The sequence below is a fragment of the Rutidosis leptorrhynchoides genome, chromosome 9 (assembly GCF_046630445.1).
Source record: "Rutidosis leptorrhynchoides isolate AG116_Rl617_1_P2 chromosome 9, CSIRO_AGI_Rlap_v1, whole genome shotgun sequence".
NCBI classification, from domain to species: Eukaryota; Viridiplantae; Streptophyta; class Magnoliopsida; order Asterales; family Asteraceae; genus Rutidosis; species Rutidosis leptorrhynchoides.
Window position 1 is genome coordinate 15,447,698 of NC_092341.1, and position 27,100 is coordinate 15,474,797.

The window sequence follows — 27,100 nt, forward strand, 5'->3', positions numbered from 1 at the left end:
CTAGTAACCAAAACCTTAGTCATTAACCAATTAAAACTCAAAACTTAGAGTTAGAACTTACCGAAACTATCAACGGGTAGCTAGAGACAAAAGGAACAACTTTAATTCTTGCTCCAAAGATTAACCCTCAATCCTTCACTCTCAAATCTCTCTTTTAATTCAATTGGGTTTTAAGTTTTGGGAGAGAAAATAGAAAGAAAAGGGAAAAGAAATTGAATTAAATGAACAAGCGGATGAGATTTAATGCTCCAATCTGATCTATACGCCAAATTACCAAATTGCCCCTTAAAATCACTTATAATGAGCTAAGTCCGGATCATGTCCAGCAGTACCGCCACGGCGCGGCCTAATTTGTCGTGGCGCGACATACAATGGGAAAATCAACCCTCCTTAACTCACTTTCTGATCCTGGTTTGCTTGCTATGCCGCAGCGCGGACCCGTTTATCGCGGCGCGGCCTAAGACTGCATCTGAACAGTTCGACCATCTTAAACAAGTTTCGACTTAATTTAATTTGTACATTCCAAACCCGCTTCCTATTTTCACCTAGCCTTCAACAATAGTCTCACAAGACTTAACACTATCAAAACCCACATATAGACTTGCATATGCACACATTATCAAGTATACATTTATATATATCTATACATATATTCATACATTTACACATAAGCTAACGAGTTATAAACGTACAAATGATTAAGTATGTACCTTTCAATACGTACGGGAAAAACGGGATGTTACAACTCTCCCCCACTTGAATCGGAGCGCGTCCTCGCAATCCAAGCCTCATGACAAGCTGGAAGATAGACCAAGACAAACTCTTCGGATTCCCATGTAAACTCGGAACCCTTTCGATGTCGCCATTGCACCTTGAAAGTTCTAATTTCCTTATTTCGCAACATCTTAACCTTCTCATCAAGGATTGCAACCGGTTCTTCCGCATACTCTAGCTTGTTATTCAACGTAATCTCATCTAAAGGCACCCAAGTCGAGTCATCCGCAAGACACTTACGAAGATGGGAAACATGAAATGTGTTATGAATTCCCGCAAGTTCTTCGGGTAACTCTAGTCGATAAGCAACCTCACCAACACGTGTCAAAACCTTGAAAGGACCAATAAACCGAGAAGCTAACTTTCCTCGTTTCCGAAACCGGATAACACCCTTCCATGGAGAAACCTTAAGCATCACCATGTCACCTTCTTGAAACTCAATCGTTCTCCTACCTTTATCGGCATAAGACTTTTGTCTATCTTGTGCCGCCTTAAGTCGAGCCCAAATCATCTCAATCTTACAATTCGTCTCCAAAACCAAATCGGAGCTCCCGATCTCTCTTTGACCCACTTCTCCCCAACAAATGGGAGTTCGAAACCTACACCCATAAAGCATCTCATCCGGTGGCATTCCAATACTAGTGTGGTAACTATTATTGTACGAGAATTCCACCAATGGCAAGTGCTCATCCCAACTTCCACCAAAATCAATAATACACGCCCTTAACATATCCTCCAACGTTTGGTTCGTACGCTAGTTTTGATCGTCCGTTTGAGGATGATACGCCGTGCTCATTTTCAATTGAGTACCCATATCTTCATGAAACTTGTTCCAAAATCGGGACGTAAAACGAGTATCTTGATCCGAAATAATAGATATAGGAACCCCATGTCTCGATATCACCTCCTTGATAAACAACTTGGATAAAGTCTCCGATGATATCGTTTCCCGAATGGGAAGAAACAAAGCACTTTTCGTCAATCGATCAACTATCACCCAAATCGTATCATATTGGGTTCTCGCCATCTTCGGTAACTTAGTAATGAAGTCTATGGTAATGTGCTCCCATTTCCATTTCGGGACTTCCAAGGGTTATAACTTACCGTACGGCTTTTGGTGTTCGGCTTTAACTTGCAAACACGTGATGCATTGTTCAACATACTTAACCACATCACGTTTCATACCGGGCCACCAATAATCTTTCTTCAAGTCATAGTACATCTTTGTTGCACCCAGATGAATGGAATACTTTGACTTATGTGCTTCATCTAGTAGCACTTGTCGGTTACCACCCATCTTAGGTACCCACACTCTTCCTTGAAACGACAACAAACCACGCGAGCCCATAGTAATGAACTCCGTTTGCCCCACAATCTGCTCTTCATGCTTGTTGTGAACATACGCTTCTATTTGAATATCACCAAGCTTTACAAGGAAATCGTTAGTAATAATCATGCGTAACGATCCTACTCGTATTGCCGGATGTTGACTCTTTCGACTCAACGCATCCGCGACCACGTTCGCCTTTCCCGGATGGTAAAGTATCTCACAATCATAATCCTTTACCACATCCATCCACCTACGTTGACGATAATTCAAATCTCGTTGAGTAAAGAGATGTTTCAAACTCTTATGGTCCAAATAAATCGTACACTTGACACCATACAAGTAGTGGCGCCAAATTTTCAACGCATGAACCACCGCCGCCAATTCAAGATCGTGAGTCGGGTATCTCTTTTCGTGTTCCTTTAATTGTCGAGAGGCGTAAGCGATGACTTTACCTCTTTGCATCAAAACACACCCGAGCCCATTTAAAGAAGCATCACAATAAACCGTCATGTCTTCTACCCCTTCCGGCAACACTAACACCGGAGCTTGACACAATTTCTCTTTTAACAATTGAAAAGCGATTTCTTGCTCGTTCTCCCAATTGAACCTTACGTTCTTCCTCGTCAATTTAGTCGAAGGAGAAGCAATCTTAGAAAAGTCTTGGATGAACCGACGATAATAACCGGCCAGTTCGAGAAAGCTTCGAATTTTCGTAGGCGTAGTCGGTTGTCCCCAACTCTTCACCGTTTCTATCTTCCCCGGGTCTACTTGAATTCCTTCTTAATTCACAATATGGCCAAGGAATTGAACTTCCCTTAGCCAAAATTCACATTTGGAGAATTTTGCATACAACTTCTCCTTCCGCAATATCTTCAACACTTCACGCAAATGGTGCTCATGTTCCTTCATACTCTTAGAATAAACAAGTATGTCGTCGATGAACACAATTACCGACTTGTCCAACATAGGTTGGCACACTCAGTTCATAAGATCCATGAATGCCACCAGTGCATTCGTAAGACCAAAAGGCATAACTACAAACTCATAATGCCCATAACGCGTTCGAAAAGCCGTTTTCTCTATGTCTTCCTCACGGACCCGCACTTGATGATAGCCGGACCGTAAGTCAATCTTATAAAAATACGTTTCACCTTGGAGTTGGTCAAACAAATTGTCAATCCTAGGTAATGGATAGCGATTCTTGATCATCACTTTTTTCAACTCCCGATAATCGATGCACATCCGCATACTTCCATCTTTCTTTTTCACAAACAAGACTGGAGTACCCCATGGCGAGGAACTCGGTCGAATGAAACCCTTTTCAAGAAACTCTTGGGTTTGATTTAACAACTCTTGTATTTCTGTTGGCGCTAAACGATAAGGTTTTTTAGCAATGGGAGTAGCTCCCGGAACCAACTCAATGCGAAATTCTACTTGTCTTTCCGCCGGAACACCCAGTAACTCATTCGGAAAAACGTCTCCGAATTCACTAACCACCGGAATTTCACGAATGGGTGGTGGCTCATCACGAGTATCAACAACATGGGCAAGAAAAGCCATGCCACCACTAACAAGAGAACGACGTGCCCGTGCAAAAGAACATATCGGCACAAGTCTTTTTCATTTATCGCCGTTAATAATTAACTCTCCCCCATTTGGGGTCTTCACACGAATAGACTTTTCATGGCATGCAATATCGGCTCTATTTCGATCGAGCCAATCCATACCCACAACGATATCAAAATTGCCCAAAGTCATAGGAATGAGATCAATTTTAAAGTTTTCGGCACCAAACACAACATCACAATTTTTACACACGTCAACCACTAGCACCGTCTTGCCGTACGCTATTTCGACTTCTACCGGACGACTTAACTTAGCTAATGGGTTATTAAGTTTAGGTACAAATCGAGGTGACACAAAAGATAAATTTTCACCACTATCAAATAGAATCCTTGCCGGATTAGAGTTAACCATGAAAGTACCTGAGACAACTTCATTGGAATGCTTGGCCTCATCATTGGTCATCAAATAATTCCGCCCCTTAGCCGTGCCCGCAGCCTTTTCTAACCTCTTAACATGATCACCCCGCAAGTCGGGACACTCCGGCTTCTTATGCCCTTCTTTACCGCAATTAAAACAAGTGAGCTTGGTTGTGGATGATTGTTTTGGGCACTCACGAGCCATGTGCCCCCTTTGCCCACAATTGTAGCAAGCATAAGTAAAATCACCGGAAGCACCCTTCTTAACACCACCAACACTCTCGGAGCCCTTCTTGTGCTTCTTGTTAGAAAAGTTCGAATGACTAATAGCTTCAAACTTCTTTTTGTCGAAGGTAATGCCACTCTTTCTCAAGATGAGTGACTCAAACCCTTTGGCCATATCAAACAACTCATCAAAACTCTTCACCACGTTCACACTAATCTTTTCTTGATAATTGTCATTCAAGATTCGGTAAAAGTCTTCCTTCAACATCTTATCATTCCCGACATACTCCAGGCAAAATTGAGTTTTTGACAAGTAAACGGATTTAAGTGTATTCAAATCCATCGACCCTTGCCTCAAGGAACGCAACTCGTCCTTAAGCCTAGTAAGATCGGCCGAAGTTCGGTACTCTTGGAAGAACTCCATTTTGAACTCATCCCAAGTAAAATCCATGCATTGTTCCTTGCCATAAACTTGGATTTTTGCATCCCACCATAGCTTCGCATCACCTCTTAGCATGCTACAACCATACCTTGTCTTTTTATCAATCGGGCATTCACAAGTTCGAAAGGCCCCCTCTATATCGGAGATCCACCGGGAACTCTTTAACGGGTCCCTTTCGCCCTCAAAAGTAGGTGGTTGAGCATCCTTAAAGTTCTTATAGAAAAAGTCACGTCTTCCCACATTATCTTCATGTAGGATGGCCTTAACTTGTTCTCTTACCACACCGACTAATTGTTCGTCGATTGAATCTAGGAACATCTTCTTGATATCCACAAGGTATTCCGCCTTTTGACGTTGAAAAATGGCCTCAACCTTGGCCGTGAATTCGGAGTCCTCACTAGTGCCCCCATTTTCGGTGTCGTGTCCGTTTCTCATCTTCATTCTATAAAACGGAAAAGATTTAAACAACGAAACGAAAGACATGACACATACATACACACATATACATCATACCGCCCCATCTTGCTCAACAATCGTCGTACATCGCTTGTTTGACACGATTTGCGCCCGTAACAATGGTAGCTAGTCATTGCTACGCAAGCACATCGCATTAACTCGCTAGTACAACGTCCATCTCGCTTGATGATTACAATTATAACACGAGACAATTAGTGCAAGGTTGAATCACATAAACCTAAGCACTAAAAATTTCCGATTCGACTCGAAGTCCTACAAGTCCCGCATGAAAGCGCATACACAATAAAGTCTAAGTCTAGGCACCTATCTCAAGTCGCCTAAATCCCTTAGACCATGCTCTGATACCACTTGAAACAACCCAACCCGTATTCCATACGATAATAATTTTTTTTTATATAATACACATTTACTCGCCAATTAAATATGTAAACCATTCCACACGTTTCGTTAAAATATACAACAAGTTTAGTGTTTACAAAAGGCACAAAGGCCATTAACGAATGTGATACAAGTTTGACCAATACAAAAATGATAGTTTTAAACCAAACAACACATCGAGCATGGTTTGGGACTAAACTACCCAAAACGCTAGGCCAACTTCCAAAAGCTCCAACATAACATCATCAAGGGACACCCAGTGCCCAACAACCCCCTTGCCCTTGTCCACACCTGCATCTAAAACGATAAACAACGAGAGGGGTAAGCTAATGCTTAGTGAGTGCAACAATTATACGTTTACATATACAACCTACTTACTTGCAATCACTTGCACATTTACCGCATACATGCTAGCAATATAAATAATCATACCATCCCAAGTATATTACCAAACCTTCCACCATACTAGCTAGCATAACAATAGCATATAGTTTAAACAATATAATATGCTACAATCCACACACAACCATGGTTAACCAATCGAACGAGGGAACGGTGTTTAAAGACCGTCGGAGTTCATAACAGCCATTAGTGCACTTAACACCTCGTACACTAACCCTACGGGTGGCATCTTAACACTTCGATACTTCACCCCGAGTGGCATCTTAACACCTCGATGCTTCACCCATCTATTCTATGGAGTGGTGCCTTAACACCTCGACACTGCACCCCTAGGTGGCATCTTAACACCTCGATGCTTCACCCGTCACGTGAGAAGTGGTGTCTTAACACCTCGACACTTCACAACTCATACTACACAAATAAATACATCATATATGCACGCATATAATTATTCCACTCACCTTAACACCTCGGTGGTGTTTTAATGCTTCCGAAGGCTTCAAAGCAAAGTACCTATTACATAAGTACACATTCAATTACACAACTAGTGGAATTAACCACATTACACATACTTGAGCATTTAATGACCCAATTCGCATTAAATGACTCAACCACACCAAAACCGCCCTTAAATGGCCAAGACCCGACTTTAATCACTAAAGCTAGTGAATTAAAGTCTACTAACTTCAACTAACACAAACTTATGGCATTTCATACCCATTTCACCCAATTAGGTCAACTAGTACATTTTTGACCCATTTTAATTACTTAGACTCACAATCAAGTCAAACTCACCCATTAACACTTCTTTCATTAATCTAAAAGTGTATTAGTGACTAACAACACCATTTGACACTTACAACCTCAAATCACTAGACCAAAACCCTAGATTGTGGCTAGTAGGGTTTCATTACAACAACATAACCCAAATTCACCCATTTTACCCTCAAATGGGTCATACAAGTCTCTAATAACCAAAACCCTAGCCATTAACCAATTAAAACTCAAAACTTAGAGTTAGAACTTACCGAGACTATCAACGGGTAGCTAGAGACAAAAGGAACAACTTTAATTCTTGCTCCAAAGATCAACCCTCAATCCTTCACTCTCAAATCTCACTTTTAATTCAATTGGGTTTTAAGTTTTGGGAGAGAAAATAGAAAGAAAAGGGAAAAGAAATTGAATTAAATGAACAAGTGGATGAGATTTAATGCTCCAATCTGATCTATACACCAAATTACCAAATTGCCCCTTAAAATCACTTATAATGAGCTAAGTTCGGATCCTGTCCAACAGTACCGCCGCGGCGAGGCCTAATTCGTCGCGGCGCGACATACAATTGGAAAATCAACCCTCCTTAACCCACTTTCTGATCCTGGTTTGCTTGCTATGCTGCGGCGCGGACCCATTTGTCGCGGCGCGGCCTAAGGCTGCATCTGAACAGTTCGACCATCTTAAACAAGTTTCGACTTAATTTAATTTGTACATTCCAAACCCGCTTCCTATTTTCACCTAGCCTTCAACAATAGTCTCAAACACTTAATGCTATCAAAACCCACATATAGACTTGCATATGCACACATTATCAAGTATACATTTATATATATCTATACATATATTCATACATTTACATATAAGTTAATGAGTTATAAACGTACAAATGATTAAGTATGTACCTTTCAATACGTACGGGAAAAACGGGATGTTACAATTTGGAATTAACTAAACTATGTTCTAGTGATTACAAGTTTAAACCTTCGAATAAGATAGCTTTATATGTATGAATCGAATGATGTTATGAACATCATTACTACCTCAAGTTTTCTGGATAAAACTACTGGAAATGAGAAAAATGGATCTAGCTTCAAAGGATCCTTGGATGACTTGAAAGTTCTTGAAGCAGAATCATGACACGAAAACTGTTCAAGTAAGATTTTCACTCAAAATAAGATTGTTATAGTTGTAGAAATTGAATCAAAGTTTGAATATGAATATTACCTTGAATTAAAAAGATAGCCTACTGTAAATAACAAAGGTTCCTTGATCTTAGATGATTACTTGGAATGGATTAGAAAGCTTGGAAGTAAACTTACAAACTTGGAAGTATTCTTGATTTTTATGAAACTATACTTATGGAATTTATGAAGAACACTTAGAACTTGAAGATGGAACTTGAGAGAGATCAATTAGATAAAGAAAATTGAAGAATAAAAGTGTTTGTAGGTGTTTTTGGTCGTTGGTATATGGATTAGATATAAAGGATGTGTAATTTTGTTTTCATGTAAATAAGTCATGAATGATTACTCATATTTTTGTAATTTTAAGAGATATTTCATGCTAGTTGCCAAATGATGGTTCCCACATGTGTTAGGTGACTCACGTGGGCTACTAAGAGCTGATCATTGGAGTGTATATACCAATAGTATATACATCTAAAAGCTATGTATTGTACGAATACGAATACGGGTGCATGCGAGTATAATTGTTGATGAAACTGAATGAGGATGTAATTGTAAGCATTTTTATTAAGTAGAAGTACTTTGATATGTGTGTTGAAGTCTTTCAAAAGTGTAAGAATACATATCAAAACACAACATGTATATACATTCTAATGGAGTCGTTAAGTCTTCGTTAGTCGTTACATGTAAGTGTTGTTTTGAAACCTTTAAGTTAACGATCTCAATTAATGTTGTTAACCCAATGTTTATTATATCAAATGAGATATTAAATTATTATATTATCATGATATTATGATGTATGAATATCTTTTAATATGATATATACATTAAAATATCGTTACAACGATAATCGTTACATATAAGTCTTGTTTCGTAATTCTTGAGTTAGTAGTCTTGTTTTTACATATGTAGTTCATTGTTAACACACTTAATGATATATTTAAATATCATTTTATCATGTTAAATATAGTGTATCAATATCTTAATATGATACATATGTATTTAGTAGACGTTATCATAACGATAATCGTTATATATATCATTTCGAGTTTCTTAACTTAGTAATCTCATTTCTTATGTATATCACACATTGTTAATATATTTAGTGAGATACTTACTCATCATAATCTTATGTCAACCATATATATATATATATGTCTATATATACCACAACATGTAGTTTTTACAATTTGGTAACGTTCGTGAATCGCCGGTCAACTTAGGTGATCAATTGTCTATATGAAACTTATTTCATTTGATCAAGTCTTAACAAGTTTGATTGCTTAACATGTTGGAAACATTTAGTCATGTAAATATCAATCTCAATTAATATATATAAACATGGAAATGTTCGGGTCACTACAGTACCTACCCGTTAAATAAATTTCGTCCCGAAATTTTAAGCTGTTGAAGGTGTTGACGAATCTTCTGGAAATAGATGCGGGTATTTCTTCTTCATCTGATCTTCACGCTCCCAGGTGAACTCGGGTCCTCTACGAGTATTCCATCGAACCTTAACAATCGGTATCTTGTTTTGCTTAAATCTCTTAACCTCACGATCCATTATTTCGACGGGTTCTTCAATGAATTGAAGTTTTTCATTGATTTGGATTTCGTCCAACGGAATAGTGAGATCTTCTTTAGCAAAACATTTCTTCAAATTCGAGACGTGGAAAGTGTTATGTACATCCGTGAGTTGTTGAGGTAGCTCCAGTTGGTAAGCTACTGGTCCGACACGATCTATAATCTTGAATGGTCCAATGTACATTGGATTTAGTTTCCCCCGTTTACCAAATTGAACAACGCCTTTAAAAGGTGAAACCTTAAGCATGACCATTTCTCCAATTTCAAACTCTATATATTTTCTTTTACTGTCCGCGTAGCTCTTTTGTCGACTCTGGGCGGTTTTCAATCGTTGTTGAATTTGGATGATTTTCTCGGTAGTTTCTTGTATTATCTCCGGACCCGTAATCTGTCTATCCCCTACTTCATTCCAACAAATCGGAGACCTGCACTTTCTACCATAAAGTGCCTCAAATGGCGCCATCTCAATACTAGAATGATAACCATTGTTGTAGGAAAATTCTGCTAACGGTAGGTGTCGATCCCAACTGTTTCCGAAATCAATAACACATGCTCGTAGTGAAATGTCCCGTTCTTATTGATTAAAAACGTTCCATATTAATTGATTTCGTTGCGAGGTTTTGACCTCTATATGAGACGTTTTTCAAAGACTGCATTCATTTTTAAAACAAACCATAACCTTTATTTCATAAATAAAGGTTTAAAAAGCTTTACGTAGATTATCAAATAATGATAATCTAAAATATCCTGTTTACACACGACCATTACATAATGGTTTACAATACAAATATGTTACATCGAAATCAGTTTCTTGAATGCAGTTTTTACACAATATCATACAAACATGGACTCCAAATCTTGTCCTTATTTTAGTATGCAACAGCGGAAGCTCTTAATATTCACCTGAGAATAAACATGCTTTAAACGTCAACAAAAATGTTGGTGAGTTATAGGTTTAACCTATATATATCAAATCGTAACAATAGACCACAAGATTTCATATTTCAATACACATCCCATACATAGAGATAAAAATCATTCATATGGTGAACACCTAGTAACCGACATTAACAAGATGCATATATAAGAATATCCCCATCATTCCGGGACACCCTTCGGATATGATATAAATTTCGAAGTACTAAAGCATCCGGTACTTTGGATGGGGTTTGTTAGGCCCAATAGATCTATCTTTAGGATTCGCGTCAATTAGGGTATCTGTTCCCTAATTCTTAGATTACCAGACTTAATAAAAAGGGGCATATTCGATTTCGATAATTCAACCATAGAATGTAGTTTTACGTACTTGTGTCTATTTTGTAAATCATTTATAAAACCTGCATGTATTCTCATCCCAAAAATATTAGATTTTAAAAGTGGGACTATAACTCACTTTCACAGATTTTTACTTCGTCGGGAAGTAAGACTTGGTCACTGGTTGATTCACGAACCTATAACAATATATACATATATATCAAAGTATGTTCAAAATATATTTACAACACTTTTAACATATTTTGATGTTTTAAGTTTATTAAGTCAGCTGTCCTCGTTAGTAACCTACAACTAGTTGTTCACAGTTAGATGTACAGAAATAAATCAATAAATATTATCTTGAATCAATCCACGACCCAGTGTATACGTATCTCAGTATTGATCACAACTCAAACTATATATATTTTGGAATCAACCTCAACCCTGTATAGCTAACTCCAACATTCACATATAGAGTGTCTATGGTTGTTCCGAAATATATATAGATGTGTCGACATGATAGGTCGAAACATTGTATACGTGTCTATGGTATCTCAAGATTACATAATATACAATACAAGTTGATTAAGTTATGGTTGGAATAGATTTGTTACCAATTTTCACGTAGCTAAAATGAGAAAAATTATCCAATCTTGTTTTACCCATAACTTCTTCATTTTAAATCCGTTTTGAGTGAATCAAATTGCTATGGTTTCATATTGAACTCTATTTTATGAATCTAAACAGAAAAAGTATAGGTTTATAGTCGGAAAAATAAGTTACAAGTCGTTTTTGTAAAGGTAGTCATTTCAGTCGAAAGAACGACGTCTAGATGACCATTTTAGAAAACATACTTCCACTTTGAGTTTAACCATAATTTTTGGATATAGTTTCATGTTCATAATAAAAATAATTTTCTCAGAATAACAACTTTTAAATCAAAGTTTATCATAGTTTTTAATTAACTAACCCAAAACAGCCCGCGGTGTTACTACGACGGCGTAAATCCGGTTTTACGGTGTTTTTCGTGTTTCCAGGTTTTAAATCATTAAGTTAGCATATCATATAGATATAGAACATGTGTTTAGTTGATTTTAAAAGTCAAGTTAGAAGGATTAACTTTTGTTTGCGAACAAGTTTAGAATTAACTAAACTATGTTCTAGTGATTACAAGTTTAAACCTTCGAATAAGATAGCTTTATATGTATGAATCGAATGATGTTATGAACATCATTACTACCTTAATTTCCTTGGATAAACCTACTGGAAAAGAGAAAAATGGATCTAGCTTCAATGGATCCTTGGATGGCTCGAAGTTCTTGAAGCAGAATCATGACACGAAAACAAGTTCAAGTAAGATCATCACTTGAAATAAGATTGTTATAGTTATAGAAATTGAACCAAAGTTTGAATATGATTATTACCTTGTATTAGAATGATAACCTACTGTAAGAAACAAAGATTTCTTGAGGTTGGATGATCACCTTACAAGATTGGAAGTGAGCTAGCAAACTTGAAAGTATTCTTGATTTTATGAAACTAGAACTTTTGGAATTTATGAAGAACACTTAGAACTTGAAGATAGAACTTGAGAGAGTTCAATTAGATGAAGAAAATTGAAGAATGAAAGTGTTTGTAGGTGTTTTTGGTCATTGGTGTATGGATTGGATATAAAGGATATGTAATTTTGTTTTCATGTAAATAAGTCATGAATGATTACTCATATTTTTGTAATCTTATGAGATATTTCATGCTAGTTGCCAAATGATGGTTCCCACATGTGTTAGGTGACTCACATGGGCTGCTAAGAGCTGATCATTGGAGTGTATATACCAATAGTACATACATCTAAAAGCTGTGTATTGTACGAGTACGAATACGGGTGCATACGAGTAGAATTGTTGATGAAACTGAACGAGAATGTAATTGTAAGCATTTTTGTTAAGTAGAAGTATTTTGATAAGTGTATTGAAGTCTTTCAAAAGTGTATAAATACATATTAAAACACTACATGTATATACATTTTAACTGAGTCGTTAAGTCATCGTTAGTCGTTACATGTAAGTGTTGTTTTGAAACCTTTAGGTTAACGATCTTGTTAAATGTTGTTAACCCAATGTTTATAATATCAAAAGAGATTTTAAATTATTATATTATCATGATATTATGATGTACGAATATCTCTTAATATGATATATATACATTAAATGTCGTTACAACGATAAACGTTACATATATGTCTCGTTTCAAAATCATTAAGTTAGTAGTCTTGTTTTTACATATGTAGTTCATTGTTAATATAATTAATGATATGTTTACTTATCATAATATCATGTTAACTATATATATAACATATATATGTCATCATATAGTTTTTTTACAAGTTTTAACGTTCGTGAATCACCGGTCAACTTGGGTGGTCAATTGTCTATATGAAACCTATTTCAATTAATCAAGTTTTAACAAGTTTGATTGCTTAACATGTTGGAAACATTTAATCATGTAAACATCAATCTCAATTAATATATATAAACATGGAAAAGTTCGGGTCACTACAGTACCTACCCGTTAAATAAATTTCGTCCCGAAATTTTAAGCTGTTGAAGGTGTTGACGAATCTTCTGGAAATAGATGCGGGTATTTCTTCTTCATCTAAACTTCACGCTCCCAGGTGAACTCGGGTCCTCTACGAGCATTCCATCGAACCTTAACAATTGGTATCTTGTTTTGCTTAAGTCTTTTAACCTCACGATCCATTATTTCGACGGGTTCTTCGATGAATTGGAGTTTTTCGTTGATTTGGATTTCATCTAACGGAATAGTGAGATCTTCTTTAGCAAAACATTTCTTCAAATTCGAGACGTGGAAAGTGTTATGTACAGCCGCGAGTTGTTGAGGTAACTCAAGTCGGTAAGCTACTGGTCCGACACGATCAATAATCTTGAATGGTCCAATATACCTTGGATTTAATTTCCCTCGTTTACCAAATCGAACAACGCCTTTCCAAGGTGAAACTTTAAGCATGACCATCTCTCCAATTTCAAATTCTATATCTTTTCTTTTAATGTCAGCGTAGCTCTTTTGTCGACTTTGGGCGGTTTTCAACCGTTGTTGAATTTGGATGATCTTCTCGGTAGTTTCTTGTATAATCTCCGGACCCGTAATCTGTCTATCCCCCACCTCACTCCAACAAATCGGAGACCTGCACTTTCTACCATAAAGTGCTTCAAACGGCGCCATCTCAATGCTTGAATGGTAGCTGTTGTTGTAGGAAAATTCTGCTAACGGTAGATGTCGATCCCAACTGTTTCCGAAATCAATAACACATGCTCGTAGCATGTCTTCAAGCGTTTGTATCGTCCTTTCGCTCTGCCCATCAGTTTGTGGATGATAGGCAGTACTCATGTCTAGACGAGTTCCTAATGCTTGCTGTAATGTCTGCCAGAATCTTGAAATAAATCTGCCATCCCTATCAGAGATAATAGAGATTGGTATTCCATGTCTGGAGACGACTTCCTTCAAATACAGTCGTGCTAACTTCTCCATCTTGTCATCTTCTCTTATTGGTAGGAAGTGTGCTGATTTGGTGAGACGATCAACTATTACCCAAATAGTATCAAAACCACTTGCAGTCCTTGGCAATTTAGTGATGAAATCCATGGTAATGTTTTCCCATTTCCATTCCGGGATTTCGGGTTGTTGAAGTAGACCTGATGGTTTCTGATGCTCAGCTTTGACCTTAGAACACGTCAAACATTCTCCTACGTATTTAGCAACATCGGCTTTCATACCCAGCCACCAAAAATGTTTCTTGAGATCCTTGTACATCTTCCCCGTTCCAGGATGTATTGAGTATCTGGTTTTATGAGCTTCTCTAAGTACCATTTCTCTCATATCTCCAAATTTTGGTACCCAAATCCTTTCAGCCCTATACCGGGTTCCGTCTTCCCGAATATTAAGATGCTTCTCCGATCCTTTGGGTATTTCATCCTTTAAATTTCCCTCTTTTAAAACTCCTTGTTGCGCCTCCTTTATTTGAGTAGTAATGTTATTATGAATCATTATATTCATAGATTTTACTCGAATGGGTTCTCTGTCCTTCCTGCTCAAGGCATCGGCTACCACATTTGCCTTCCCCGGGTGGTAACGAATCTCAAAGTCGTAATCATTCAATAATTCAATCCACCTACGCTGCCTCATATTCAGTTGTTTCTGATTAAATATGTGTTGAAGACTTTTGTGGTCGGTATATATAATACTTTTGACCCCATATAAGTAGTGCCTCCAAGTCTTTAATGCAAAAACAACCGCGCCTAATTCCAAATCATGCGTCGTATAATTTTGTTCGTGAATCTTCAATTGTCTAGACGCATAAGCAATCACCTTCGTTCGTTGCATTAATACACAACCGAGACCTTGCTTTGATGCATCACAATAAATCACAAAATCATCATTCCCTTCAGGCAATGACAATATAGGTGCCGTAGTTAGCTTTTTCTTCAATAACTGAAACGCTTTCTCTTGTTCATCATTCCATTCAAATTTCTTCCCTTTATGCGTTAATGCAGTCAAGGGTTTTGCTATTCTGGAAAAGTCTTGGATGAACCTTCTGTAGTAACCAGCTAGTCCTAAAAACTGGCGTATGTGTTTCGGAGTTTTCGGGGTTTCCCACTTTTCAACAGTTTCTATCTTTGCTGGATCCACCTTAATACCTTCTTTGTTCACTATGTGACCGAGGAATTGAACTTCTTCCAACCAAAATGCACACTTTGAAAACTTAGCGTACAATTCTTCCTTCCTCAATACTTCTAACACCTTTCTCAAATGTTCACCGTGTTCTTGGTCATTCTTTGAGTAAATAAGTATGTCATCAATGAAAACAATGACAAACTTGTCAAGGTATGGTCCACACACTCGGTTCATAAGGTCCATGAACACAGCTGGTGCATTAGTTAAACCAAACGGCATGACCATAAACTCGTAATGACCGTAACGTGTTCTGAAAGCAGTCTTTGGAATATCATCTTCTTTCACCCGCATTTGATGATACCCGGAACGTAAGTCAATCTTTGAATAAACAGACGAGCCTTGTAGTTGATCAAATAAGTCATCGATTCTCGGTAGTGGGTAGCGGTTTTTGATGGTAAGTTTGTTCAACTCTCGGTAGTCGATACACAACCTGAATGTACCATCTTTCTTCTTGACAAACAAAACAGGAGCTCCCCACGGTGATGTGCTTGTTCGAATGAAACCACGCTCTAAAAGTTCTTGTAATTGGCTTTGTAGTTCTTTCATCTCGCTGGGTGCGAGTCTGTAAGGAGCACGAGCTATTGGTGCAGCTCCTGGTACAAGATCTATTTAAAATTCAACGGATCGATGTGGGGGTAATCCCGGTAATTCTTTCGGAAATACATCAGGAAATTCTTTTGCGACGGGAACATCATTGATGCTCTTTTCTTCAGTTTGTACTTTCTCGACGTGTGCTAGAACAGCATAGCAACCTTTTCTTATTAGTTTTTGTGCCTTCAAATTACTAATAAGATGTAGCTTCGTGTTGCCCTTTTCTCCGTACACCATTAAGGGTTTTCCTTTTTCTCGTATAATGCGAATTGCATTTTTGTAACAAACGATCTCCGCTTTCACTTCTTTCAACCAGTCCATACCGATTATCACATCAAAACTCCCTAACTCTACTGGTATCAAATCAATCTTAAATGTTTCGCTAACCAGTTTAATTTCTCGATTCCGACATATATTATCTGCTGAAATTAATTTACCATTTGCTAATTCGAGTAAAAATTTACTATCCAAAGGCGTCAATGGACAACTTAATTTAGCACAAAAATCTCTACTCATATAGCTTCTATCCGCACCCGAATCAAATAAAACGTAAGCAGATTTATTGTCAATAAGAAACGTACCCGTAACAAGCTCCGGGTCTTCCTGTGCCTCTGCCGCATTAATATTGAAAACTCTTCCATGGCCTTGTCCATTCGTGTTCTCCTGGTTTGGGCAATTTCTAATAATGTGGCCCGGTTTTCCACATTTATAACAAACTACATTGGCATAACTTGCTCCGACACTACTTGCTCCGCCATTACTCGTTCCGACACCATTTGTTCCTTTCGTTCTATTAACCCCTGGTCCGTAGACCTCACACTTCGCCGCGCTATGACCATTTCTTTAACACTTGTTGCAAAATTTGGTGCAGAACCCCGAGTGATTCTTTTCACACCTTTGGCATAGCTGCTTCTGATTGTTGTTGTTGTTGCGGTTATTATTGTTGTTGGGATGATTGTTGTAGTTGCTGTTGTTATTATTGTTGTTAATGTTGGGCCGTTTGTTGTAGTTGCGATTGATGTTGCGATTGTTGGGATAATTGTTGCGATTATTGTTGTAATTGCTGTTGTTGTTGTATTGGTGATTCTTATCACCGTTTTCCTCCCACTTTCTTTTGACTTGCTTCACATTGGCTTCTTCAGCAGTCTGTTCTTTAATTCTTTCTTCAATCTGGTTCACGAGTTTGTGAGCCATTCTACATGCCTGTTGTATGGAGGCGGGCTCGTGTGAACTTATATCTTCTTAGATTCTTTCCGGTAATCCTTTCACAAATGCGTCGATCTTCTCTTCCTCATCTTCGAATGCTCCAGGACACAATAGGCACAATTCTGTGAATCGTCTTTCTTACGTGGTAATATCAAATCCTTGGGTTCGTAACCCTCTAAGTTCTGTCTTGAGCTTATTGACCTCGGTTCTCGGACGGTACTTCTCGTTCATCAAGTGCTTGAATGCTGACCATGGTAGTGCGTACGCATCGTCTTGTCCCACTTGCTCTAGATAGGTATTCCACCATGTTAACGCAGAACCTGTGAAGGTATGCGTAGCGTACTTCACTTTGTCCTCTTCAGTACACTTACTTATGGCAAATACCGATTCGACCTTCTCGGTCCACCGTTTCAATCCGATCGGTCCTTCGGTTCCATCAAATTCCAAAGGTTTACAGGCAGTGAATTCTTTGTAGGTGCATCCTACACGATTTCCTGTACTGCTAGATCCAAGGTTATTGTTGGTATGTAGCGCAGCCTGTACTGCGGCTATGTTTGAAGCTAGAAAAGTACGGAATTCCTCTTCATTCATATTCACGGTGTGTCGAGTAGTCGGTGCCATTTCCTTCAAAATAGTCAAATGGAACAAGTTAATCATACAGAATATTAAGAGTAGTTAATAGTATTTCGTAGCATAATATGAACTCATTTATAAAAGCTTTTTCTTCATATTAGCATTTTATAAGTTTAAATTCGGGTAGTACTTACCCGTTAAGTTCATACTTAGTAGCTAATATACAATTCAACTACTTCAATTCTATATGAAAAACTGATTATAATAATATTTCGCGTTCAAACTTTTACACAATATTTTAGAAACTTACAATACCGCTTATTTTACATAAAGCATGAAATATAGCACACAATAACTTTGATACAAGATACTTGTGAAGATAATTCTAGCTAGTACACAAGTCGTTCAGCAAAGGCAATAAAGACACGTAATTCATACGTCCAGAAACAAGTCATGCATTCTGGTTTTACTAGAACTACTTCCCATCCTTGGTCTTGTGCAACATAACCGTTATGGCCGTTGATAAGACAGCGTGTTGTAACGTCGTCAAAGGGACGAGGGTTACGTAATGTCCAACAGTCCCGTAACAATCTAAAAACCTCATTTCTTACCCCAATTACCGACTCCGTCACTTGAGGAAACGTTTTGTTTAATAGTTGTAGCCCGATGTTCTTGTTCTCACTTTGGTGAGAAGCGAACATTACTAATCCGTAAGCATAACATGCTTCTTTATGTTGCATGTTAGCCGCTTTTTCTAAATCACGAAGTCCAATATTCGGATATATTGAGTCAAAATAATTTCTTAACCCGTTGCGTAAAATAGCATTTGGGTTCCCCGTAATATATGCGTCAAAGTAAACACATCGTAACTTATGGGTTTCCCAATGTGATATCCCCCATCTTTCAAACGAAAGTCTCTTATAAACCAAGACATTCTTGGAACGTTCTTCGAAAGTCTTACAAACTGATCTCGCCTTAAATAGTTGTGCCGAGGAATTCTGGCCGACTCTAGACAAGATTTCATCAATCATGTCTCCGGGTAGGTCTCTTAAAATATTGGGTTGTCTATCCATTTTGTGTTTTTATACTGTAAAATAGACAAGAGTTAGATTCATAAAAAAAAATATACTTATTAATACAAGCAATTTTTACATATATCATAAAGCATAAGCACACTATATTACATATATTACACCACACGAATACAACTATCTTATTCCGACTCGCTTGTTTCTTCTTCTTCGGTTTTGGTTCGTTTTGCCAAGTTTCTAGGGATATATGATGTTCCCCTAATACGAGCCGTCGTGATCCACATTGGTTTAGAAAAACCTGGTAGTTTAGAGGTTCCCGGGTCATTGTTACAACTTAAGGACTTCGGGGGTTGACGATACATATAAAGTTCATCGGGGTTGGAATTAGATTTCTCTATTTTTATGCCCTTTCCCTTATTATTTTCTTTTGCCTTTTTAAATTCAGTTGGGGTAATTTCTATAACATCATCGGAATTCTCGTCGGAATCCGATTCATCGGAGAATTGATAATCCTCCCAATATTTTGCTTCCTTGGCGAAAACACCATTGACCATAATTAACCTTGGTCGGTTGGTTGAGGATTTTCTTTTACTTAACCGTTTTATTATTTCCCCCACCGGTTCTATTTCTTCATCCGGTTCCGATTCTTCTTCCGGTTCCGATTCTTCTTCCGATTCCGACTCTTCTTCCGGTTCCTCTTCGGGAACTTGTGAATCAGTCCACGAATCATTCCAATTTACATTTGACTCTTCATTATTATTAGGTGAGTCAATGGAACTTGTTCTAGAGGTAGACATCTATCACATAATATCAAATGCGTTAAGAGATTAATATATCACATAATATTCACATGTTAAAAATATATAGTTTCCAACAAAATTTATTAAGCAATCATTTTTCAAGTAAACACGGTCGAAGTCCAGACTCACTAATGCATCCTAACAAACTCGATAAGACACACTAATGCAAAATTCTGGTTCTCTAAGACCAACGCTCGGATACCAACTGAAATGTCCCGTTCTTATTGATTAAAAACGTTCCATATTAATTGATTTCGTTGCGAGGTTTTGACCTCTATATGAGACGTTTTTCAAAGACTGCATTCATTTTTAAAACAAACCATAACCTTTATTTCATAAATAAAGGTTTAAAAAGCTTTACGTAGATTATCAAATAATGATAATCTAAAATATCCTGTTTACACACGACCATTACATAATGGTTTACAATACAAATATGTTACATCGAAATCAGTTTCTTGAATGCAGTTTTTACACAATATCATACAAACATGGACTCCAAATCTTGTCCTTATTTTAGTATGCAACAGCGGAAGCTCTTAATATTCACCTGAGAATAAACATGCTTTAAACGTCAACAAAAATGTTGGTGAGTTATAGGTTTAACCTATATATATCAAATCGTAACAATAGACCACAAGATTTCATATTTCAATACACATCCCATACATAGAGATAAAAATCATTCATATGGTGAACACCTAGTAACCGACATTAACAAGATGCATATATAAGAATATCCCCATCATTCCGGGACACCCTTCGGATATGATATAAATTTCGAAGTACTAAAGCATCCGGTACTTTGGATGGGGTTTGTTAGGCCCAATAGATCTATCTTTAGGATTCGCGTCAATTAGGGTATCTGTTCCCTAATTCTTAGATTACCAGACTTAATAAAAAGGGGCATATTCGATTTCGATAATTCAACCATAGAATGTAGTTTTACGTACTTGTGTCTATTTTGTAAATCATTTATAAAACCTGCATGTATTCTCATCCCAAAAATATTAGATTTTAAAAGTGGGACTATAACTCACTTTCACAGATTTTTACTTCGTCGGGAAGTAAGACTTGGTCACTGGTTGATTCACGAACCTATAACAATATATACATATATATCAAAGTATGTTCAAAATATATTTACAACACTTTTAACATATTTTGATGTTTTAAGTTTATTAAGTCAGCTGTCCTCGTTAGTAACCTACAACTAGTTGTTCACAGTTAGATGTACAGAAATAAATCAATAAATATTATCTTGAATCAATCCACGACCCAGTGTATACGTATCTCAGTATTGATCACAACTCAAACTATATATATTTTGGAATCAACCTCAACCCTGTATAGCTAACTCCAACATTCACATATAGAGTGTCTATGGTTGTTCCGAAATATATATAGATGTGTCGACATGATAGGTCGAAACATTGTATACGTGTCTATGGTATCTCAAGATTACATAATATACAATACAAGTTGATTAAGTTATGGTTGGAATAGATTTGTTACCAATTTTCACGTAGCTAAAATGAGAAAAATTATCCAATCTTGTTTTACCCATAACTTCTTCATTTTAAATCCGTTTTGAGTGAATCAAATTGCTATGGTTTCATATTGAACTCTATTTTATGAATCTAAACAGAAAAAGTATAGGTTTATAGTCGGAAAAATAAGTTACAAGTCGTTTTTGTAAAGGTAGTCATTTCAGTCGAAAGAACGACGTCTAGATGACCATTTTAGAAAACATACTTCCACTTTGAGTTTAACCATAATTTTTGGATATAGTTTCATGTTCATAATAAAAATAATTTTCTCAGAATAACAACTTTTAAATCAAAGTTTATCATAGTTTTTAATTAACTAACCCAAAACAGCCCGCGGTGTTACTACGACGGCGTAAATCCGGTTTTACGGTGTTTTTCGTGTTTCCAGGTTTTAAATCATTAAGTTAGCATATCATATAGATATAGAACATGTGTTTAGTTGATTTTAAAAGTCAAGTTAGAAGGATTAACTTTTGTTTGCGAACAAGTTTAGAATTAACTAAACTATGTTCTAGTGATTACAAGTTTAAACCTTCGAATAAGATAGCTTTATATGTATGAATCGAATGATGTTATGAACATCATTACTACCTTAATTTCCTTGGATAAACCTACTGGAAAAGAGAAAAATGGATCTAGCTTCAATGGATCCTTGGATGGCTCGAAGTTCTTGAAGCAGAATCATGACACGAAAACAAGTTCAAGTAAGATCATCACTTGAAATAAGATTGTTATAGTTATAGAAATTGAACCAAAGTTTGAATATGATTATTACCTTGTATTAGAATGATAACCTACTGTAAGAAACAAAGATTTCTTGAGGTTGGATGATCACCTTACAAGATTGGAAGTGAGCTAGCAAACTTGAAAGTATTCTTGATTTTATGAAACTAGAACTTTTGGAATTTATGAAGAACACTTAGAACTTGAAGATAGAACTTGAGAGAGTTCAATTAGATGAAGAAAATTGAAGAATGAAAGTGTTTGTAGGTGTTTTTGGTCGTTGGTGTATGGATTGGATATAAAGGATATGTAATTTTGTTTTCATGTAAATAAGTCATGAATGATTACTCATATTTTTGTAATCTTATGAGATATTTCATGCTAGTTGCCAAATGATGGTTCCCACATGTGTTAGGTGACTCACATGGGCTGCTAAGAGCTGATCATTGGAGTGTATATACCAATAGTACATACATCTAAAAGCTGTGTATTGTACGAGTACGAATACGGGTGCATACGAGTAGAATTGTTGATGAAACTGAACGAGAATGTAATTGTAAGCATTTTTGTTAAGTAGAAGTATTTTGATAAGTGTATTGAAGTCTTTCAAAAGTGTATAAATACATATTAAAACACTACATGTATATACATTTTAACTGAGTCGTTAAGTCATCGTTAGTCGTTACATGTAAGTGTTGTTTTGAAACCTTTAGGTTAACGATCTTGTTAAATGTTGTTAACCCAATGTTTATAATATCAAAAGAGATTTTAAATTATTATATTATCATGATATTATGATGTACGAATATCTCTTAATATGATATATATACATTAAATGTCGTTACAACGATAAACGTTACATATATGTCTCGTTTCAAAATCATTAAGTTAGTAGTCTTGTTTTTACATATGTAGTTCATTGTTAATATAATTAATGATATGTTTACTTATCATAATATCATGTTAACTATATATATAACATATATATGTCATCATATAGTTTTTTTACAAGTTTTAACGTTCGTGAATCACCGGTCAACTTGGGTGGTCAATTGTCTATATGAAACCTATTTCAATTAATCAAGTTTTAACAAGTTTGATTGCTTAACATGTTGGAAACATTTAATCATGTAAACATCAATCTCAATTAATATATATAAACATGGAAAAGTTCGGGTCACTACACGTAGCATGTCTTCAAGCGTTTGTATCGTCCTTTCGCTCTGTCCATCAGTTTGTAGATGATAGGCAGTACTCATGTCTAGACGAGTCCCCAATGCTTGTTGCAACATCTGCCAGAACCTTGAAACAAATCTACCATCCCTATCAGAGATAATAGAGACGGGTATTCCATGTCTGGAGATAACCTCCTTCAAATACAATCGCGCCAACTTCTCCATTTTGTCATCTTTTCTCATTGGCAGGAAGTGTGCTGACTTGGTGAGACGATCAACTATTACCCAAATAGTATCATAACCACTTGCAGTCCTTGGCAATTTAGTAATGAAATCCATGGTAATATTTTTCCATTTCCATTCCGGGATTTCAGGTTGTTGTAGTAGACCTGATGGTTTCTGATGTTCAGCTTTGACCTTAGAACACGTCAAACATTCTCCTACATATTTAGCAATATCGGCTTTCATACCCGGCCACCAAAAGTGTTTCTTGAGATCTTTATACATCTTCCCCGCTCCGAGATGTATTGAATATCTGGTTTTATGTGCTTCTTTAAGTACCATTTCTCTCACATCTCCAAACCTTGGTACCCAAATTCTATCAGCCCTATATCGGGTTCCGTCTTCCCGAATATTAAGATGTTTCTCTGATCCTTTGGGTATCTCATTCTTTAACTTTCCTTCTTTTACAACCCCCTGTTGCGCCTCCTTTATTTGAGTAGTAAGGTTAGTACGAATAATTATATTCATAGCTTTTACCCGTATATGTTCTTTGTCCTTTCTACTCAAAGCGTCGGCTACCACATTCGCCTTCCCCGGGTGGTATCGAATCTCAAAATCATAATCATTCAACAGTTCAATCCACCTGCGTTGTCTCATATTCAGTTGCTTCTGATTTAATATATGTTGGAGACTTTTGTGGTCGGTATATATAATACTTTTGACCCCATATAAATAATGCCTCCAAGTCTTTAATGCAAAAACAACAGCACCCAATTCCAAATCGTGAGTTGTATAATTTTGCTCGTGAATCTTCAATTGTCTAGACGCATAAGCAATCACCTTCGTTCGTTGCATTAATACACAACCGAGACCTTGCTTTGATCCGTCATAATAAATCACAAAATTATCATTCCCTTTAGGCAATGACAATATAGGTGCCGTAGTTAGCTTTTTCTTCAATAACTGAAACGCCTTCTCTTGTTCATCCTTCCATTCAAATTTCTTCCCTTTATGCGTTAATGCAGTCAAGGGTTTTGCTATTTTGGAGAAATCTTGGATGAATCTTCTGTAGTAACCAGCCAATCCTAAAAATTGACGTATATGCTTCGGAGTTTTTGGGGTTTCTCACTTTTCAACAGTTTCGATCTTTGCCGGGTCCACCTGGATACCTTCTTTGTTCACTATGTGACCGAGGAATTGAACTTCTTCCAACTAAAATGCACACTTTGAAAACTTAGTGTACAGTTTTTCTTTCCTCAATACTTCTAGCACTTTTCTCAAATGTTCTTCGTGCTCTTGATCATTCTTTGAGTAAATAAGTATGTCATCGATGAAAACAATGACAAACTTGTCAAGATATGGCCCACACACTCGGTTCATAAGGTCCATGAACACAGCTGGTGCGTTAGTCAATCCAAACGGCATAACCATAAACTCGTAATGACCATAACGCGTCCTAAAAGCAGTTTTTGGAATATCATCCTCCTTTAATCGCATTTGATGATATCCAGAACGTAAATCGATTTTCGAATAAATCGACGAGCCTTGTAGTTAATCAAATAAGTCGTCAATTCTCGGCAGTGGATAACGGTTTTTGATGGTTAGTTTATTCAACTCTCTGTAGTCAATACATAACCTAAATGTACCATCCTTCTTCTTGACAAACAAAACAGGATCTCCCCATGGTGATGTGCTTGGTCGAATAAAACCACATTCTAATAGTTCTTGCAGTTGGCTTTGCAGTTCTTTCATCTCGCTGGGTGCGAGTCTGTAAGGAGCACGAGCTATTGGTGCAGCTCCTGGTATAAGATCTATTTGAAATTCAACAGATCGATGTGGAGGTAGTCCCGGTAATTCTTTCGGAAATACATCGGGAAATTCTTTTGCGACGGGAACATCATTGATGCTCTTTTCTTCAGTTTGTACTTTCTCGACGTGTGCTAGAACAGCATAGCAACCTTTTCTTATTAGTTTTTGTGCCTTCAAATTACTAATAAGATGTAGCTTCGTGTTGCCTTTTTCTCCGTACATCATTAAGGGTTCTCCTTCTCGTACAATGCGAATTGCATTTTTGTAACATACGATCTCTGCTTTCATCTCTTTCAGCCAGTCCATGCCAACTATTACATCAAAACTCCTTAACTCTACTGGTATCAAATCAATCTTAAATATTTCGCTACCCAGTTTAATTTCTCGATTCCGGCATATATAATCTGCTGAAATTAATTTACCGTTTGCTAATTCGAGTAAAAATTTACTATCCAACGGCGTCAATGGACAACTTAATTTAGCACAAAAATCTCTACTCATATAGCTTCTATCCGCACCTGAATCAAATAAAACGTAAGCAGATTTATTGTCAATAAGAAACGTACCCGTAACAAGCTCCGGGTCTTCTTGTGCCTCTGCCGCATTAATATTGAAAAACTCTTCCGCGGCCTTGTCCATTCGTTTTCTCCTGGTTCGGGTAATTTCTAATAATGTGGCCCAGTTTTCCACATTTATAACAAACTACATTGGCATAACTTGCTCCGACACTACTTGCTCCGCCATTACTCGTTCCGATACCATTTGTTCCTTTCATTCTGTTAACCCCTGGTCTGTAGACCTCACACTTCGCCGCGCTATGACCATTTCTTTTACACTTGTTGCAAAATTTGGTGCAGAACCCCGAGTGATACTTTTCACACCTTTGGCATAGCTGCTTCTGATTGTTGTTGTTGGGGTTGTTATTGTTGTTGGGATGATTGTTGTAGTTATTGTTGTTGTTGTTTTGCCATTTGTTGTAGTTGCGATTGATGTTGCGATTGTTGGGATAGTTGTTGTTGTTTTGGTGACTCTTATCACCGTTTTCCTCCCACTTTCTTTTGACTAGCTTCACGTTGGCCTCTTCGGCCGCCTGTTCTTTAATTCTTCCCTCAATCTGGTTCACTAGTTTGTGAGCCATTCTACATGCCTTTTGTATGGAGGCAGGCTCGTGTGAACTTATATCTTCTTGGATTCTCTCCGGTAACCCTTTCACAAACGCGTCGATCTTCTCTTCCTCATGTTCGAACACTCTCGGACACAATAGGCACAATTCTGTGAATCGTCTTTCGTACGAAGTAATATCGAATCCCTGTGTTCGTAACCCTCTAAGTTCTGACTTGATCTTATTGACCTCAGTTCTGGGACGGTACTTCTCGTTCATCAAGTGCTTGAATGCTGACCACGGTAGCGCGTAAGCAGCATCTTGTCCCACTTGCTCTAGATAGGTATTCCACCATGTTAACGCAATACCTGTGAAGGTATGCGTAGCGTACTTCACTTTGTCTCCTTCAGCACACTTACTTATGGCAAACACCGATTCAACTTTCTCGGTCCACCGTTTCAATCCAATTGGTCCTTCGGTCCCATCAAATTCTGAAGGTTTGCAGGCAGTGAATTCCTTGTAGGAGCATCCTACACGATTTCTTGTGCCGTTAGCTGTATTGCTAGATTCAGAGTTATTGTTGGTATGTAGCGCGGCCTGTACTGCGGCTATGTTTGAAGCAAGAAAGGCACAAAATTCCTCTTCGCTCATATTCAAGGTGTGTCGAGTAGTCGGTGTCATTTCCTTCAAAATAGTCAAATGAAACAATTTAATCATACATAATATTAAGAGTAGTCAATAGTATCTCGTAGCATAATATGAA